Source organism: Choloepus didactylus, chromosome 12 (genome assembly GCF_015220235.1).
Source record: "Choloepus didactylus isolate mChoDid1 chromosome 12, mChoDid1.pri, whole genome shotgun sequence".
In the NCBI taxonomy this organism is placed as follows: Eukaryota; Metazoa; Chordata; class Mammalia; order Pilosa; family Megalonychidae; genus Choloepus; species Choloepus didactylus.
The window spans coordinates 21,800,048-21,817,431 of record NC_051318.1 but is presented as its reverse complement, the minus strand read 5'-3'; the positions used below and the strand labels follow the sequence as shown (position 1 = coordinate 21,817,431).

The following is a 17,384-nucleotide window of genomic DNA, read 5'->3' as shown; positions in this document are numbered from 1 at the left end:
AACCTAATCACCAACTTACGTTTACATTCCGAACACTTCCTCAGAGATATTCTCCATCTGTAGCAGAATGGCTTTAAACTTGAGGTCATAGAGTTGTCCCTGCCTCCTGGGGTCATTTTAGGTGGAGTGGCAGGTGTGGGCTGATTGCGTGACCAGGACATTGATTGGATTAGCTGGTGTACTTATTCAGGGTAGGAGGTCCTGACCCTTTTAGGACTAAGTCGCAGCTGATGCCTTGGATACAATGAATGACAGCACCTTTCACAGAGCTGTGATGCTATTTCAGCTGTATTCAGCTGGACCCGTTGGATGGCTTCAGCAGCCCTGAACTAACAGCCATTTTATCTTTGCCTGCTGGTCAGGACCTTCTGATGCTTTATTTTAATTTCAGATTTTATGTTGCTTGCAGTCATGCAGAACATTGATTATCTAGGATAATCTGTGTGTAAAGGAGGATGAAGCATGTTGCCCATCTTGTCTGTGAATCTGTATCCCTTGACCTTGAAAATTTTAACTTTATGTACTCTTCTGAACCTTCCAGTAGCAAAAGCTCCCTTTCTATGTGGTAGTGTTCCTTTTCCAGCATTTTCGTCTGTTTTGATTTTCTCTTTCATTTTGTAGCAATTTGTGAAAAAGTAAGAAATATCTAAGGATAGATGTTATGGATCTGGTTGACTTAAAATCTAAGGGAATGCAGGAGAACAGTGGTCCTCAAACTTGAGCCTGCATCTCAGTCACCTGGAGGGTTTGTTAAAGCACAAATTGCTGGACCTTACAACCAGAGTTTTTTATTCAGGAAGTCAGGGACCCATGATTTGCACTTTTTAATTCCCAGGTGATGCTGATGCTGCTAGTCCAGGAACCAAATTTTGAGAACCACTGTAGTAGAAAAAATTTTAAATCTACCTCCACCTTCTGCATTAACTGACCTTGAGCAAAATGCTTAACTCATATCATGGATGGATGGATAGATGGGGTTGCATGTAAGACAGCAAAAATGTAAACTCTATTATTTTAAAGTTTTAATGCCCCCCCCCCCCATGAAGACTAACAGTTTTTAGTTATTTACATGTTGAACAACAAATCATTAATTTGCCTCAGAACATAAATGTGAACGTCAGGGGGTGATGATGGCCCTGCCTCACAGTGCACTTTGTGGAACCCCCTACTCTTTGGACCAAGTATCTTCTTCCCCACCCCTTCTGTTCCTCTTCCCATGTTCAAGGCTTTGCTGCTCTTTTAGCCCAAGTGCTCCACAGTCAAAGAAGCTAACTTTCAACAATCTCAGCTGCCATGGCTGCCTCTTTGGGGTGTGGTGGTGGTGGTATTTGTTCCAGCACCATCCTTATAGCAATTGTTGGATGATCTGTGTTTATCCTTCTAACATGTGCCTTTGAAACAACTGAAGCCTCTGACAATGACATTTCTCTGTCCTACTAGCAAGGGAAATGAGACTCTTTTTAGCTAATTCTGTAGCTGAGATCTCTACAGAGCTCCGAAGTAGGAAAATGAGCATACCTTTGTGAGCGAGCTGAACTGTGACATTTCTTTGTAGTAGGAGCAGGTGTTGTTGGCTGGTAGGGAAGAGAAGATGGAATAACAAGCTGAATGCCTGAATATGTAAAGAGCGATCTGGGAGAGAAAAGATCATGCCACATTCTTGTTTTTAATGGGTAGAACCCGTACCCTACCTATGTTTTCTTTTCTAAGTGATATTCATTTTTTGTGTGTTCTGTGTTTTTCCTAAAGAAACTATTCAGTTGTGTGGCTGTTAATTGGTTGCAGTCTCAATGGAACCAGGTAATCCAACCACTGCCCTTGGGATCCTCTGGCCCCACATCTAGAATAGCGTGACTTGAGCCTGTAGCCACCACGTGCCTCAGCCTGCACGGGCATTCCCATGTCTAGTTCTGTGGCCGGCTCTGCTCTCACATCATCCGAGGCACCATCATTTCCTTTCAGAGAACTCACATCTAGTGACTGGCTCCTTTTCCTTTTTCTGTGGTGAGGCTGGCTGTGACTTCTCTGTGTTGGGGGCCCCTGGTGATGCTCCCCTGTCCCTCAGGCCTCTGCACCCAGGCCCTGTGGCTGACGCCCTCACCCTTCAGGTGGCATCCCTGGCGCTGGCTCCCTCCCCTTTCACTGATCACCTGCCAGTTGCAAGTCCAACAGTCATCTGTGGAGGCCCGGCCATCCTTCCTGGTAGACACTCCTGGGATCTCCTATTATCATCTATGGTACCCTGTCCACTCTGTGCATCCTTGATCCGTCGTGTCCAGCCACCAGCTGACCCTGAAGTCTACCAGTGGTCGCATCTCACACAGGCCCACTGTGCAACTGGAGAAGCCTAGGCCCAAGATACCTGCTTTTCATCCATGTTTGGGTCTTGTATATGTGTCCTTTGTACTCACTGTCATTGATAATGTGATTTATTGCTTTAGGAATGTAAAGAGCCAGGTCTATGGATAATTCAAATTGTACCTCTGAAAATGTAAAGTTCTGCAACCACAGCTACTTTTTTTTTTTTTTTTTTTAAATCAGTTTTCGTGAACACTGGAATTGTAAGAACTTTTACGGGAGCCCCTTCTATCCAAAAGGATTCTTGATGTCTGGACAGTCAGCACACAAATGGCCTAGGGTAGAAAAGTAATCAGCAGCATGTAATCAGCATCCAATCACACTCTTCTTTCTTTATGTAAATTATTTAGGTATCAAACTTGGCAGAGAACCAATGTTTCAGGTTTTTACAGACAAAATACAACAGAAAAGCAAATGTCTGTTATCTCTTTTAGTTATCCTGGAATCAGAGGTTCAAGTGTTATATCCATGATGGGATTGTGGGAAGATGGCAGAGTAGGAAGTGCCATGAATCAGTCTCTCCACCAGAACAACTATTAAACACAGGAACTGTCTGAGTCAATTATTTTGAAACTCTGGAGTCCAGTAGAACACTGTACAGCATCCCAGGGAGAGTGGAGGAAGAGGCTGGTAAATTACAGTAAAGACCAGTAAATTGCTCTCTCTGTGTAGCCGTTACCATCACCCAGTCTCCATCTCACGGCAGGCAGCAGTGGGGTCTGGCCCCTGGCATGGCTTGCTGGTGCCAGAAGGAGACATAAAAGCCCACTTCCTCAAAATCCAGGGCTGTGGGAGGGGTAGGGGTTGGGGATTAGAAAGCACTTGCCAATTGCTGATCATTGCTTTTGATTAGCTACTTCAGATTGCTGGGAGCCTGGCTCTGAGAGGGGCCATTTGTTTCACCCCCCTGGACAAAGGCAGTGGAGGAGACTTTAAAATGGTATGCATCCTCAGAGCTGCACAGGACAGATGAAGGACTGTTTGCTGGGCAGGTGCTGAATCATGAAAGTGCAACTTGAGGGTAGGGAGCCATGGAGGAAGCTCCTGGTGTCCTTCGTGCCCTCACATCCCCTCCCTGGGGCAGTTTGGCCAGCTGGCACTCCCTCTGTGTGTCCCTGGCCTTGCTCGGGCTGGAAAGGATTGACTTGGGAAACTTCTTTTTGGTGTGCCCCCTCCCAGAATTTTCCCTCCAGGCAAAAGCAGCTTGAGACAACAAAAGCTGTGTAAGACACAACTGAGGAGGGTGGCATGGGGCCAAGACTTACCTGCTTTAAGTGCAGCAGTGGAACACCCAGGAGAGGGAGAATGTCTGTTTCCTGGAAAGTAGAGGGGGCAGTCAAACTCCTGTAAATAGGGGAATGCCTAAGGCCCCTAGCAAGCACAAGCCCAGGACAAGACACAGGTCCAGAAAAGACAGGGTGGACCTGCACTTTGTGTTCACCTTGGGCTGACAATCCTGATTGGAGGGCTGAACTCTGACAGAGAACATCAGGGAATGCAAAGCAAATCTGAAAGGTGGTGAAAGGTGTTGTTTTCCTTAGGTTTGCTTGGTTTTGTTAGCTCCTGACACTCAAGAAAATCTCTATCATATCACTAGCTGCTTACAAAGTCAAGAAACAGACATCTCAGGGAGTAAATCCCCGAGTTAATATTTTGAAATATTAAAATGTACAGCATGCACAAAAGACTATGAGAGAAAGAAAGAAACAGGAAATGATGGTCCATCCAAAGGAAGGGGATAAAAATCTAGAAAACATCAACAAAGACCAGATTGTGGACATACTGGGCAAAGGCTTTTAAAAAAATGATTTTCAGTATGCTCAAGGAGATGGAGGAAAATACAGCTAAAGAGCTAAAGGATAGCAGGAAAACAATGAATGAGTAATAGGAGAATCTTAATAGAGATAGAAATTTTAAAAAGGAGCCAAACAGAACTACTGGAGTTGAAGTCCACAATGATTGAAAGGAAAAATTCCCAGGAGGCTTTCAACAGCAGATTGACGCTCCAGAAGAAAGAATTAGCAAACTTGAAGACAAGAATATTGAAATGTATCATGCTGAGGAGCTGAAAGACAAAAGAATTATGAAAAAGCAAAAATAGCCTAAGAGACCTCTGGGACACCATCAAGCATACCAATATATGTGTTATGGGAGTCCCAGGAGGAGAAAGACACTAGACAGTGGATCAAAGCAGCATAAAGAAATAAAGATCTCCATTAAAGGTAACCATTTGGGTAAATATAAATAGCAGTTCTATTGTATTGTATTGTTTGGTATGTAACTCCACTTCTTCCTACAGGTGCTAAAATGCAAATGCATAAAAAGTAATGATATATCTATGGTTTTCGACGTACAATGTACAAAGATATAATTTCTAAGAAGTACAAAAAAAGGTGGGGGCAGAGGGACATAGAAACAGTCTGTGTGTATGCTTTTGATGTCAAGTTGGTATCAAATCAAACATGATTAAGGTTGCTAAATTTTAACACTATGGTCACCGCAAGGAAAATATATGAAAAATATATGCAGATAGAAATGAGAAAGGACTCAATATAGTTCAAACAAAAAATCAAATAAATAAGAAAGCAAGCACTAATGGAAGAATCGAGGGACAAAAACAAAACAAAACAAAACGAAAATGTGTAAGACTTACAAAGACTAAATAGCAAAACAGCAGAAGAAAGTCCTGCATTATTAGTAGTTACTTTACGTGTAAATGGATTAAACTCTCCAGGCAAAAGGCAGGATTGGCAGAATGGATAAAAAAGCATGACCCAATCATATGCTGTTTACAAGAGACTCGTCTTAAATACAAAGATATAATAGATTAAAAGTGAAAAGATTGAAAAAAATACCATGCAAATAGGAACCAAAAGACAGCTGCGGTAGTTATACAAAAACCAAATGAAATGAACTTTAAGTAAAAAACTGTTAGGAGGGACAAAGACAGTCATTAAATACTGATAAAGGGGTCAATTCCACAATGCCATGTAACAGCTTTATATGCACCTAACAGCAGAGCCCCAAAATATATGAAGCAAATACTGACAGGTTTGAAGGGTGAAATAGACAGTTCTGCGTTAATAGTAGGACACACTGATACACCACTTTCAATAATGGATAGAACATCTAGACAGAATATCAATGAGGAAATACATGACTTGAATAATACTGTAAACCAACTAAACCTAACAGACATGTATAGAATACTTCACCCAACAATAACAGAATACACATTCTTTGCGAGTACACATTGATCATTCTCCAGGGTAAACCATATCTTAGGTCACAAAACAAGTCTCAATAAATTTTAAAAATATTGAAGTCATACAATGTATCTTTTCTGACCACAATGGAATGAAGGTAGAAATCAATAACAAAGGGAGAAATGGAAACCTCGGAAATCTGTGGAAATTAAACAATGTACTCTTAAACAACTAATAGTTTAAAGAGGAAATCACAAGGGAAATTAGGAAATATCTTGAGGTGAATGAAAATGAAAATGCAACATACCAAAACTTAACAGGATGCAGCAAAGGCAGTGCTGAGAGGGAAGTTTATAGCTCTAAATGCTTACACTAAAAAAGAAAAAAGATTTCAAGTCAGAGACCTAACATCAAAACTGGAAGAACTAGAAAAAAGACAGCAAAACATTTCAAGAAGAATTAACACCAGTCCTGCTCAAATGCTTCCAAAAAATTGAAGAGGAAGAAACACTCCCTAATTCATTTTACAAGGCATCATAACCCTCATACCAAAACCAGGTAAAGATACCACAAGAAAAGAAAACTACAGACAAATCTCTCTTATGAATAAAGATGCAAAAATCCTTAACTAAACACTAGCAAACCAAATCCAATAGCATATTTGAAAGAATTACACACCATAATCAAGTGAGATTTATTCCTGGTATGCCAGGGTGGTTCAACAAAAGAAAATCAATTAATGTAATACAGCCCATTAACAGAATGAAGGAAAAAAACACATTGTCATCTCAATTGATTTAGAGAAGACATTTGACAAAATCCAACATCCCTTTTTAATAAAAAATACTTGTGAATAGAAGGAAACTTCCTCAACATGATAAAGGACATATATGAAAAATCCATGCTAATATCCTACCCAGGAGCTGAGAGAGTAGCTGCAGATGAGAGACTGTGTGAAGACGGTTGTGGAAAGCAGACTCTTGCTCCGGAGAAGCTGAGAGAGGACAAATGCCCCAAGAGCAACTAAGAGTGACATTTTTGAGGAACTGCAGCCTAGAGAGGAACGTCCTGGGAGAAAGCCATTTTGAAACCAGAACTTGGAGCAGACGCCAGCCATGTGCCTTCCCAGCTAGCAGAGGTTTTCCAGACACCATTGACCATCCTCCAGTGAAGGTGCCCGATTGTTGATGCCTTACCTTGGACACTTTATGACCTTAAGATTGTAACTTTGTAACCAAATAAACCGCTTTAATAAAAGCCAACCCATTTTGAGTGTTTTGCAAAATGGCAGTATTAGCAAATCAGAACAGTGGGGTACAAGATCCACACCCCCAAAATAGATAAGTGTTTCTCTACACTAGTAATGAATAATCTGAAGAAGAAATTAAGAAAAAAAAATCTGTTTTTGATAGCAACTAAAAGAATCAAATATCTAGGAGTAAATCTAACCAAGGATGTAAAGGACTTATTCAAAGAAAACTGCAAAACATTGCTAAAAGAAATCAAAGACCTAAATAAATGGAAGGACACGCTGTGTTCATGGATTGGAAAACTAAATAGCAACCCCAATCAAAATTCCAACTGTCTTCTTTGCAGAAATGGAAAAGCCAATCATAAAATTTTTATCTATGGGTAACGGGCCCCAGATACCCAAAGCCATGTTGAAAAAGAAGAATGAAGGTGGAGGACTCACCTTTCCCAATCTTAAAGCTTATTACACAGTCAACAGTTACCAAAACAGCATGGTATTGGCACATATCTATATGACCAATGGAATCAAATTGAGATTTCAGAAGTCAACCCTCATGTTTATAGCCAATTGATTTTTGACAAGGGGGCAAAGACCACTCAATTAGCAAAGAATAGTCTTTTCAACACATGTTGCTGGGAAAACTGGATCTTCATTTACAAAAGAATGAAGATCTCACCATATACAGAAACAAATTCAAAATGGATCAAAGACCTAAATATAAAAGCCAGAACTATAAAACTCCTAGAGGAAAACATAGGGAAGTATCTTCAGGACCTCATGTTAGTGTCTTAGACTTGATATCCAAATACAAGCTACAAAAGAAAAATAGTTAAATGGTCCTCATCAAAATTGCTCATTAAGGTACTTTATCATGAAAGTAAAGCAACAACCTAGGCAATGGGAGACAATATTTGGAAATCTATTATCTGATAAGGGTTAATATCTAGAATATATAAAGAAGTCCTTCAACTTAACAACAGAAAGAGAAACAATGAAATTTAAAAATGGGAAAAGACTTTAATAGACATTTCTCCTAAGAAGTTTTATGAATGGACAAAGTGCACATGAAAAGATGTGCAACATCACTAATCGTTAGGGAAATGCAAATCCAAATCACAGTGAGTTACCATTTTACACCCACTAGATTGCCTGTTATTTGAACAGCAGAAAATTACAAGTGTTGGAGAGGATGTGGAGAAATAGGAACACTTGTTCTTTGCTGGTGGGAATGTACAATGGTGCAGCCGCTATGTAAGACAGTTTGGCAATTCCTCAGAAAATTAAGCATAGAATTACCATACGACCCAAGAATCCCACTTCCAAGTATAAAACCAAAAGAATTGAAAGCAGAGACTTGAACAGATATTTGCACACTGGTTTTCAGCTAAAACCAAAAGAATTGAAAGCAGAGACTTGAACAGATATTTGCACACTGGTTTTCATAGCTGAAGTATTCACAGTTGCCAAAAGATGAATCCAAGTGTTTATCAGTTGTTGAGTGGATAAACAAAATGTGGTATATACACGTAATAGAATATTATTCAACTGTAAATAGGATTGAAATCCTGAGACATGCAACAACATGGTTGATCCTTGAAGACATCATGTTGAATGAAATAAGCCAGGCACAAAAGGACAAATATTGTATCATCTCACTGATATGATTAGAATAAGCAAACTCACAGAGCCAGAATCTAAGATACAGGTTAGCTGGGGATGGGGAGGTGGGTAGGGAATAGGGAAATAAAGCTTACACTGTACGGAGTTTCTATTTGGGATAATGGAAATGTTTTGATAACGGATAGTGGTGTTGGTAGCACAACATTGTGAATGTAATCAGCAACTTTGAATTATATAGTTGAATGTGGTTAAAAGGAAAAATTGTAGGTTGTATAAATGGGACTAGAATAAATTAAAAAAAAAAAATCCAAGAACTGCACAACACAAACTGTGAACCCTAAATTAAAGAGTGGACTGTAGTTAATAGTACAATCATAAAAATATACTTCTATCAATTATAACAAATATACCACACCAATGCAAGGTATTGATAATAGGGTGGTATAGGGGAACCCTGCTTTTCAATGCTTGATTGTTCTGTAAACCTGCAACTTCTTTAATTAAAAAAAAAAGTTGTATCCATGAGGAATTGTGGAGGTTAACATTTTCTTTCCCAAAACCAAAAATCTCATTAGTGAAAAAGTGAAGATTAAACTCCTGACTTCTGGGCTCCCCAAAACCCAGCAAATGGTGTAAGTTGTTCTCTTATAATTGATCCTTGAGTGTCAAGGTTGCACACTTAAGACTATTAAGAAGCTGTGGATTTTTCTCAGATTTTGCCTGGAATTATAATTTTCCAATACAAGTTTTGTCTAAGTTACAGGTTTTTGGTCTGAAGGGTAAGGCTTTTTACAGGCTTGGTTGAAGTTATAAATGAGAATGTATCACACTCTTCTCAGTTGTTTTAAAGTGGGGGAAAAAAAGAACTCCTTATTAACTTACCATACGTTAGTAAATAATGTAAATGGTGCTTGGTTTAGTTTTCTTAGCTGCTCAAGCAAATAACATGGAAAGGGTTGGATTAAACAATAGGAATTTATTTGCTCACATTTTTGAAGCCAAAAGAAAGTCCAGATTGAGAAGTCATCAAGGCGATGCTTTCTTCCTGAAGACTGTGCGTGCTGGGGCTGGCTGCCGGCGACCCTTGGTCCTTAGCTTGTCACATGGCAGAGGCTCCTGGTCTGTCCCTTCTCTTCTCTGTTCCACTCATGTTCAGCTTCTTGCTTCGGTGGCTTTCTAGCCCTGTGTCTGAATTTCATCCTGAAGGACTTACGGACTTATGAAGGACACCAGTAATAGGATTAAGAACCACCCTGATTGAGGTGGGCCATACCTTAACTGAAGTAACTTCATCAAAAGGTCCTACATACAGTGGGCTCACACCTGCAGGAATTGATTAGCTTTAGGACCCTGTTTTTCTGAGCTGCATACAGTTTCAAACCACCACGGTGCTGAAGACAACATTTTCTTGAAAATGAAGGAGTTTCATAACCTTTTTTCTTTCTCACCTGTTCTTTGCAGTTTTCATTGGTATGCTTGATACAACCCTGGTTTCCTCCACAGAACTAAATAGACTTGGTCTTTCTACCTTCCTAGATATTTGTTCTAAGGGTCCAGAAAAGCCCTCTATCATCTCTTCTAGTAATTTAGTGACTGTCACATGTCTGGTAACTCATGAAAGGATGTTCTTGCCCATTCTCTTCTTGGGGAAGTTGTAATTTTCCTGAAATTACTCTGGAATATAAATTCAAGAGACAAGGACTCTGTAAAAAAAGAGTAGAGTCCCCCCCTTGCCAGTTGGCAGCTTGAGCCATGAATGCATCTTTTTTTTTTTTTTAATTCAGTTTTATTGAGAGATGTTCACATATCATACAATCATCCGTGGTGTACAATCAGCTGTTCACAGTACCATCATATTGTTGTGCATTCATCACCCCAATAAATTTTTTTGAACATTTTCCTTATAACAGAAAAAATAAAAATAAGAATAAAAAATAAAAGTAAAAAAGAACACCCAAAACATCCTCCCCACACCTTATTTTTCATTTATGTTTTGTCCCCATTTATCTACTCATCCATCCATACACTGGATAAAGGGAATGTGATCCACAAGGTTTTCACAACCACACTGTCACCCCTTGTAAGCTACATTACTATACAATTGTCTTCAAGAGTCAAGGCCACTGAGTTGCACCTCGACAGTTTCAGATATTTGCTTCTAGCTATTCCAGTACATTAAAACCTAAAGAAGGTTATCTATAGAGTGTGTAAGAATGCCCACCAGAGTGACCTCTTGACTCCATTTGGAAGCTCTCAGCCACTGAAACTTTATTTTGTTTCATTTTGCATCCCCCTTTTGGTCAAAAAGATGTTCTCAATCCCATGATATCGGGTCCAAATTCATCCCCAGGAGTCATATCCCTCATTGCCAGGGAGATTTGCACCTCTGGGAGTCAAGTCCCACATAGTGGGGAGGGCAGTGAGGTCACCTGCCAAGTTGGCTTAGAGAGAAAGAGAGGGCCACATCTGAGCGACAAAGAGGTACTCAGGGAGATACCCTTAGGCACAATTATAAGCAGGTTTAGCCTCTCCTCCATGCATGCATCTTTAAACATTGTTTTCTCTTTATTTTGGAAAGAGGTAGAAAACTTTTAAAGATTTCACTTTCTTCTTCTAGTTAGGTGTTTGCTTTGTTTTTTATTTTTGGCATTTGCTTTATTCCTACATATAAATAGTTAAGAGCAATTAATTAAAGAAATCATATGTCCTTTTAGGCATGAACTTAATATCTAAAAAAATTGAAAAATTATTTTTAAACCTTTTCTAATAAAAATGAAAAATGTTTTACCCAATGGAAGTTGACATATTTTTAGAAATCTTTTTTTTTTGTTTTACCTTTTGGCCCCATATCGTCCTAGTTGCTTTATGTATATTATCTCTGTTGACCTGTATAACCACCCTGAGGTTTAGATATCAACCCCATTATACAGATGTGGAAATTGAGGTCCCATGTCCCTGTGTAATTTGTAGAGCTGGGCAATGAGAGCTGGTATTTGATAATCCCGGCTTTGCCCAAAACCCAGAGTCTTCCCATGATGTCACAAAGCCTCCAAATTACATTACACTTGTTAAAGCTGAACTTGAAGCAACATTAGGGTGAGTGATTCAAAAAGGAAAAGTTAAAAAGTAAAAATTTTGCCTGGTTCTCATTTTCTTACCCAATAAACCAGGGAAGAACAATGTCGCCGCTGGTCTTGTTTCCCTCTTGTGTGTGGTGGGAGAGACTCCGGGGAGATGGTGCAGGGCTCGCCCACCCTTTACAGTCAGGCTTCTTTGGCAGACTGCCCAGAGCAGCTGGCGGTGGAGCCTTTTGTTCACTGCCCTCCTTTCTTCCTTGGCCAGGTGACACCTGGGCTCCAGTGAGCCTCCACCTTCCGTCCCAGTTCCCCTCTCCCAGTAGCTGCAGCCTGGGCCCCTCCTCCCGGTGATTCTGTCCCCCAGAACCCACCCAGTGGGATGCCGAGTAAGTAACTCAGCTTCCCCCATGCTTTCTAACAACTGCAGCCCAATTCCCAGTGACCTTGAGCCAATGTACATTGTCTGAAAAGTCAGCCTGATGAAAAAAGCAAAGCAAGACTCTGCTTAGACTGTGTGGATAGGCTATAGCCTGCATTTTTTTCACTCACAGCTTCCCTTTAGGAAAAATTACACAGACGTGAGGTCTATTAGGTTGATAAGTGAAAATAAGCTGTTAACCCAGAAATGCCTAAATAAACCCTAAGCATATTTTTATATAGTATTTGCACAAGATTTTGTGTATATTAAAGAAGATCGTCCTGTGCATAATGCAGCTATTAATGATTACGTTATGCAGTTTGGGAGCACTTGGTGTGTGAGGCTGGAGTGTTCGGGGAGTAGCTGGGAGGCCAGGATGGCGGGAGCAGGGCTGGGGAAGGGGGTGGGTGGGGAGAGGGAGAGCGAGGAGGGGGGCGAGGAGAGGAGGGGTGGTCTGGGGTTGGGTTATGTGTGAACTGCAGATCGGTGTTTGAACCTCAGCTGTAGCTTTGAGTGAAATTAGAAGTCTTCAAAACATTTGGTCAGAGGACTAATACAAACTCACTGGTTTTGAAGGGTCACTCTAGCTACCAGGTGAAAAGACGGAAGAGGGCTGGTTGGGAGCAGAAAAGCAGGGACCAGGGTCGTGGCAGTGTGGATGGTGGGGCATGGCGGGATTCAATGTATTTTAAAGACAGAGCTGACAGGGCTGGATGTGGGCAATGAGAGAAAAAGAAGTCAAGGATGACTGAGTTTTGTCTGGACAGTGGGAAAAATGAAGTTGCCATTTAAGAGGTAGCTATTTTTACAGTCATCATTTTGTTGGTTTCATATTTGGGCTTCTAATGGACAGAGAAAACTCGTGTACATTCCATTTTATCCATGTAATGTAATTAAAGGAACTTGTGATCATTTGATATGTGCAGCCCCTCATTGCGTCTCAGGGAGCCAAGCTCAGCCAGGATGCTCTGCAGATCTTGCCGTTTGCCTTAAATCACATCAAAACCTAACATTATACCCTAATGTTATAATCTCCTTATTCCCAGAGGCAAAATTAGCAAGGGCTTTCCTCTTACCTATTGCTGCATGGCCCCAAAGCCAGCGTTCTTCAGCCTGTCTTCTGGATTCCTATAAACCTGCCTGGGGCGGGGGTTTACCTTTTGAATTTAGTTACTGTTGCAGTTTGCTAATGCTGCTGGGAGGCAAAACACCAGAAATGGATTGGCTTTATAAAAGAGGGTTTATTTGCTTACACAGTTACAGTCTTAAAGCCATAAATTGTCCAAAGTAAGTCATCAGCAATCGGGTACCTTCTCTGGAGGATGGCCAATGGTGTCTGGAAGACCTCTGTTAGCTGGGAAGGCATGTGGCTGGCGTCTGCTCCAGAGTTCTGGTTTCAAAATGACTTTCTCCCAGGACATTCCTCTCTAGGCTGCAGTTCCTAAAAATGTCACTCTTAGTTTCTCTTGGGGCATTTGTCCTCTCTTAGCTTCTCCGGAGCAAGAGTCTGCTTTCAACAGCCATCTTCAAACTGTCTCTCATCTACAGCTACTCTCTCAGCTCCTGGGTGTTCTTCTAAGTGTCTCTCTTGGCTGTAGCAAGCTGGCTCCTTCTGTCTGAGCTATCTAGTGCCCCAGTAATCAAGGCCCGCACTGAATGGGCGGGGCCACACCTCCATGGAAATTATCTCATCAGAGTTATCACCTACAGTTGGGTGGTTCTCATCTCCATGGAAACACTCAAAGAATTACAATCTAATCAACACTGATGTGTCTGCCCACACAAGATTGCATCAAAGATAATGTCATTTTGGGGGACATTCAAACTGGCAGTTAGCTGGTATAGAAGCTGGGCCTGCGCTACCCCTCACCTCATCGCATCCTCACAGCATTCCCAGGCAGTGGCTTCCCTGCTTCCCTGTGGTACCGGTGAGGAAACCGAAGCCTCTAATTCCTTGTCTGGACCACTCGGTCAGGGGACCTGGGGCTGTCCTTCTGAGCCCACTTGGAGCTGGAGGAAACCAAGACACCGTTTTAATGCACATCACAAGATTCACTGAGGCCGAGGCCCAAGCAGTTGAATTTTCCTCTTGAGTAAAGAGTAGCTCGTTTAAAAATTGTATGCCTCTTAAAACATAGCTTCATTCATCTCAAGAGAGAAAAAGAAAGAGGACAATTGTGAGTTATAATGTTTTTCCAGGATGAGCTTGGGAAAATTGGGGTGAGGTGCCAGATCCACAGTCTACATGGTGACAAGATGGAACAGTAGCCTCCTCTGTAGAACTTTGTCCAAACTTTTGCCAACATTCCTGCTAGATCCTAGATCTTATTTCCTGTCTGTGTTTCTTAGTTGCTTCCCAGTGGAAACACCAGAAGCATGGGCTTAAAAGCCGGGCTCCTCTGCATTGCTTGTATCCCCCCAGGCTGCCCACTGCTCTCAGGCCATGAACCCTTCCTGGGAAAGTGTCCATGCCCTGAGAGAGGGGTCAGTGTGGCAGTGGCAACAGGTGAGGTGCTGAGGGACCAGGGCAGCAGGAGGGGGCTTTTGGGTGATAAGAAGGCTCCCGGGACCACCGTGAAGGTACAATGATCTGCCACCCTCTGGTTGTACCTATTGGAGGAAAAGAATCGCATGGAATTCAGCCGCGAGATATGGGGTGTGTGCATTTCTGCATAGAAATGTTCACGGCATTGAGTTTAAGAACTTTAAATGTAGGGGCCACAGCATACTGGCAAAATGCCACCCCTGCTCATTAAAATCCATCTAACGGTTTCTATCTGAAACATTAGTGCACTTCCCCTGCATCCCTACTGTCTTAACCCTCTGATGGAATATTCTGTCGGAATTGGGTTGTATTTTTTTTTTTTTAAATCCATTTTTGAAATGTGTTGAAGGCCTTCAGGAAGAAAATCACACAGGCAGGTGTGATAAACATTTGTGAGGAGCTGTTGAATATTTTGTAGGATGTAATTCGTATTTCTAATTAAATAGGTGTGACTGTAAGATGTGGAAACTTTTTTAAAATAAACCATTTTTACAGGATTTTTAAATGGATCTCATAAGTGGGGATTCAGGAGTGGGTTTTAGAGATTCTGAGCAGAAAGAAGGCAGGTGGGATGAAATTAGTGATTGATTTATTTATTTTTAGAATGGTCCGTTTCAGGTGTTTCTGATTTGCCACGATCTAACACAGTGGTCCTCAAAGTGTGGCCCCAGGACCAGTATCACCTGGGAACTCATTAGAAATGCATATTCTCGGGCCCCCTCACAGACTTGCGGGAGCATACCCTGGGGATAAACAGCAATTGGTGTTTACCAAACCTGGAGGGAGCCTGATGAAAGCGTGAGTGCATGGGCCCTGCCCTCAGGGAGGCCAGTCTGATTGGTCTGGGCTGTGACCTGGGCATCAGGATTCCAAAAGCTCCCCAGATGATTCTGGTTTCCAGCCAAGGTTGAGAACCACTGGAAGGTTTGCTTGGTATTTGCTGAAGGGAGCCTAAGAATCTCAGTTCCAGGATGCCTGGGAGCTGACAACTGGCAAGCCAGTTCCAGTTGCTGAGTGGGCACTCCTGGGCAAGGAGTAAATGTAGTGGGTCAGCATGGACAAAAAGGAAGACGTCTGGTAAAACTGCATTTTGAGGAGTCACTGCATTTAGCATCCAGCCAAAGGTGGCTGGAGAAGGATGCCATGGAAGCACCTGGCACATTCCACAAAGGATGCTCCTACACTTGTTCCTACACCTGGCCCACCAGGAGGGCTGTGAATGTGGGGAACTGGTCCACACCCGCAGCACAGCTCCTGGGTTCATCTTCCGGACCATGATGTGCCCCAGCTCTTTCCTTGTTAAATGGCAGCTGGCCACTTGGCTCTGGGGAGAGAAGCTTAAAGCATTCAAGAAAGACTTGTCAATGCTCAGACTTTCCACAGAGGGTGGTAAGTTCCCCAACATAGAAAGAAATGATCAGAGAAAGAAAGCAGGGAAGACTAAGGTCAGAGATACGGTATCTAAACACCGGCTGAGAGGTGGGCAAGTAGAAGGATGGGACGGGGAGGGAAGAGGAGGACAAAGGCAGCTCTCAACCAAGGACCAGACTTTCTTAAAGCACTTAAACCGGACCTTCTGTTGAAGCCCCCATGCTCCATGAAGCTGCCACTCTCTGGCAGGCCACCATCCGCTGTGAGCTGAAAGCATGTGATCTGCTTCACGAACGCAAATGGTGGTTTGTGCCAGGTGGCTCCCCAAGTAGGGAAAAGGGTAGTGGAGAGGGGCTCAGGGGTGACAGGTGTGCCGAGGCCCATCAGTCCCAACAGTGGTGACCTACTTATTCTGGGTTATTACCACCAGAGGAGCATAGGGAAATTTTCTGTGCATTAGGAAATCCTTGGTAGGAAATGGAAGAAGTGGGAACAGGTGGTTCTTTGAGTTTTAACTGAAGGCAGGTACTTGAGAAGGGAGCATGTAGGAAGCTGAATGCATGAGTTACGAAGCACAAACATTTCTTCACTAGAGCCAAGTCTGGAACAACCTAACAAGAATTAGTGTCTTATTCTGAAAACACAATATCTGCAGGTAGACTTAAGCATTATTTTACTTCCTTCTGATTGAAGGATTTCTTTTTTGGTAGTTCTGCTGATTTAAAATTTAACCAATCCTTATATGCTCTCAAATAAGTTGTTTTATATTTGATTTATTTTGTCTCTCCTTTTAATGACCTTATGAGCCACTTAATTGTAAAAGGAGAGTTATCTCGTTGTATTAGTTAGGGTTCTCCTTGGAAACAGAATCAATGAGAGATGTCTCTGATTATCAAATTGTAAAAGTGACTCACGCAACTGTGGGCGTGCACGAGTCCAAATTCTGTAGAGCCGTCAACAAACTGTCAACTCCAAGGAAGACGTCCGGCGAACTCCTTGGGAAACGAACCAACAACTTTGATGAACTCCTCAGGAAACGAACCGGCAACTTCGACGAGCTCCCCAGAAAATGCTTCACTGAGCAGCCGAAGAAGAAGTGAAGGGTCTCTAACCGTCCGGCTTATAAGCCTCCAACTGATCACCCGGACCAAATCCAGCCAATTGCATTCTCTCATTGTGGAAGGCACGCCCCCTTGATGAGTCATCAGTCAGCCGCAGTCAATTGACTGATGATCCGACAAACCAGCCCGTTGGTTTATTAACCAGCCTCAAATATCCTCACAGCAATTGTCAGGCCAGTGCCCGCTTGACCAGACAGCTAGGCCACCTAACCAAGTTGACACATGAACCCAACCATCACACTCGTTTTCTTAATATTGTAGACCTTACAACCAGATCTTTTTTCCTATGGCGAATGAAGTTCAGTGGTATATAACATAAAAAAGTAATTTTTATCAGCTACTTTTTTTTCTTGGCAGCAATTGTAGAAAGGTTTCCATCTTATTTTTTAAAAATGTACTCCAGTCCTATCGCCACC

The 17,384-nt window shown here is 42.0% G+C and overlaps 1 protein-coding gene across 8 annotated transcripts in view; it reads left to right on the top strand.

The window, feature by feature from the left end:
* MCF2L (MCF.2 cell line derived transforming sequence like) overlaps positions 1-17,384 on the top strand; it is a 334,795-nt gene that overhangs the window by 96,211 nt on the left and 221,200 nt on the right. The window lies entirely within an intron of this gene.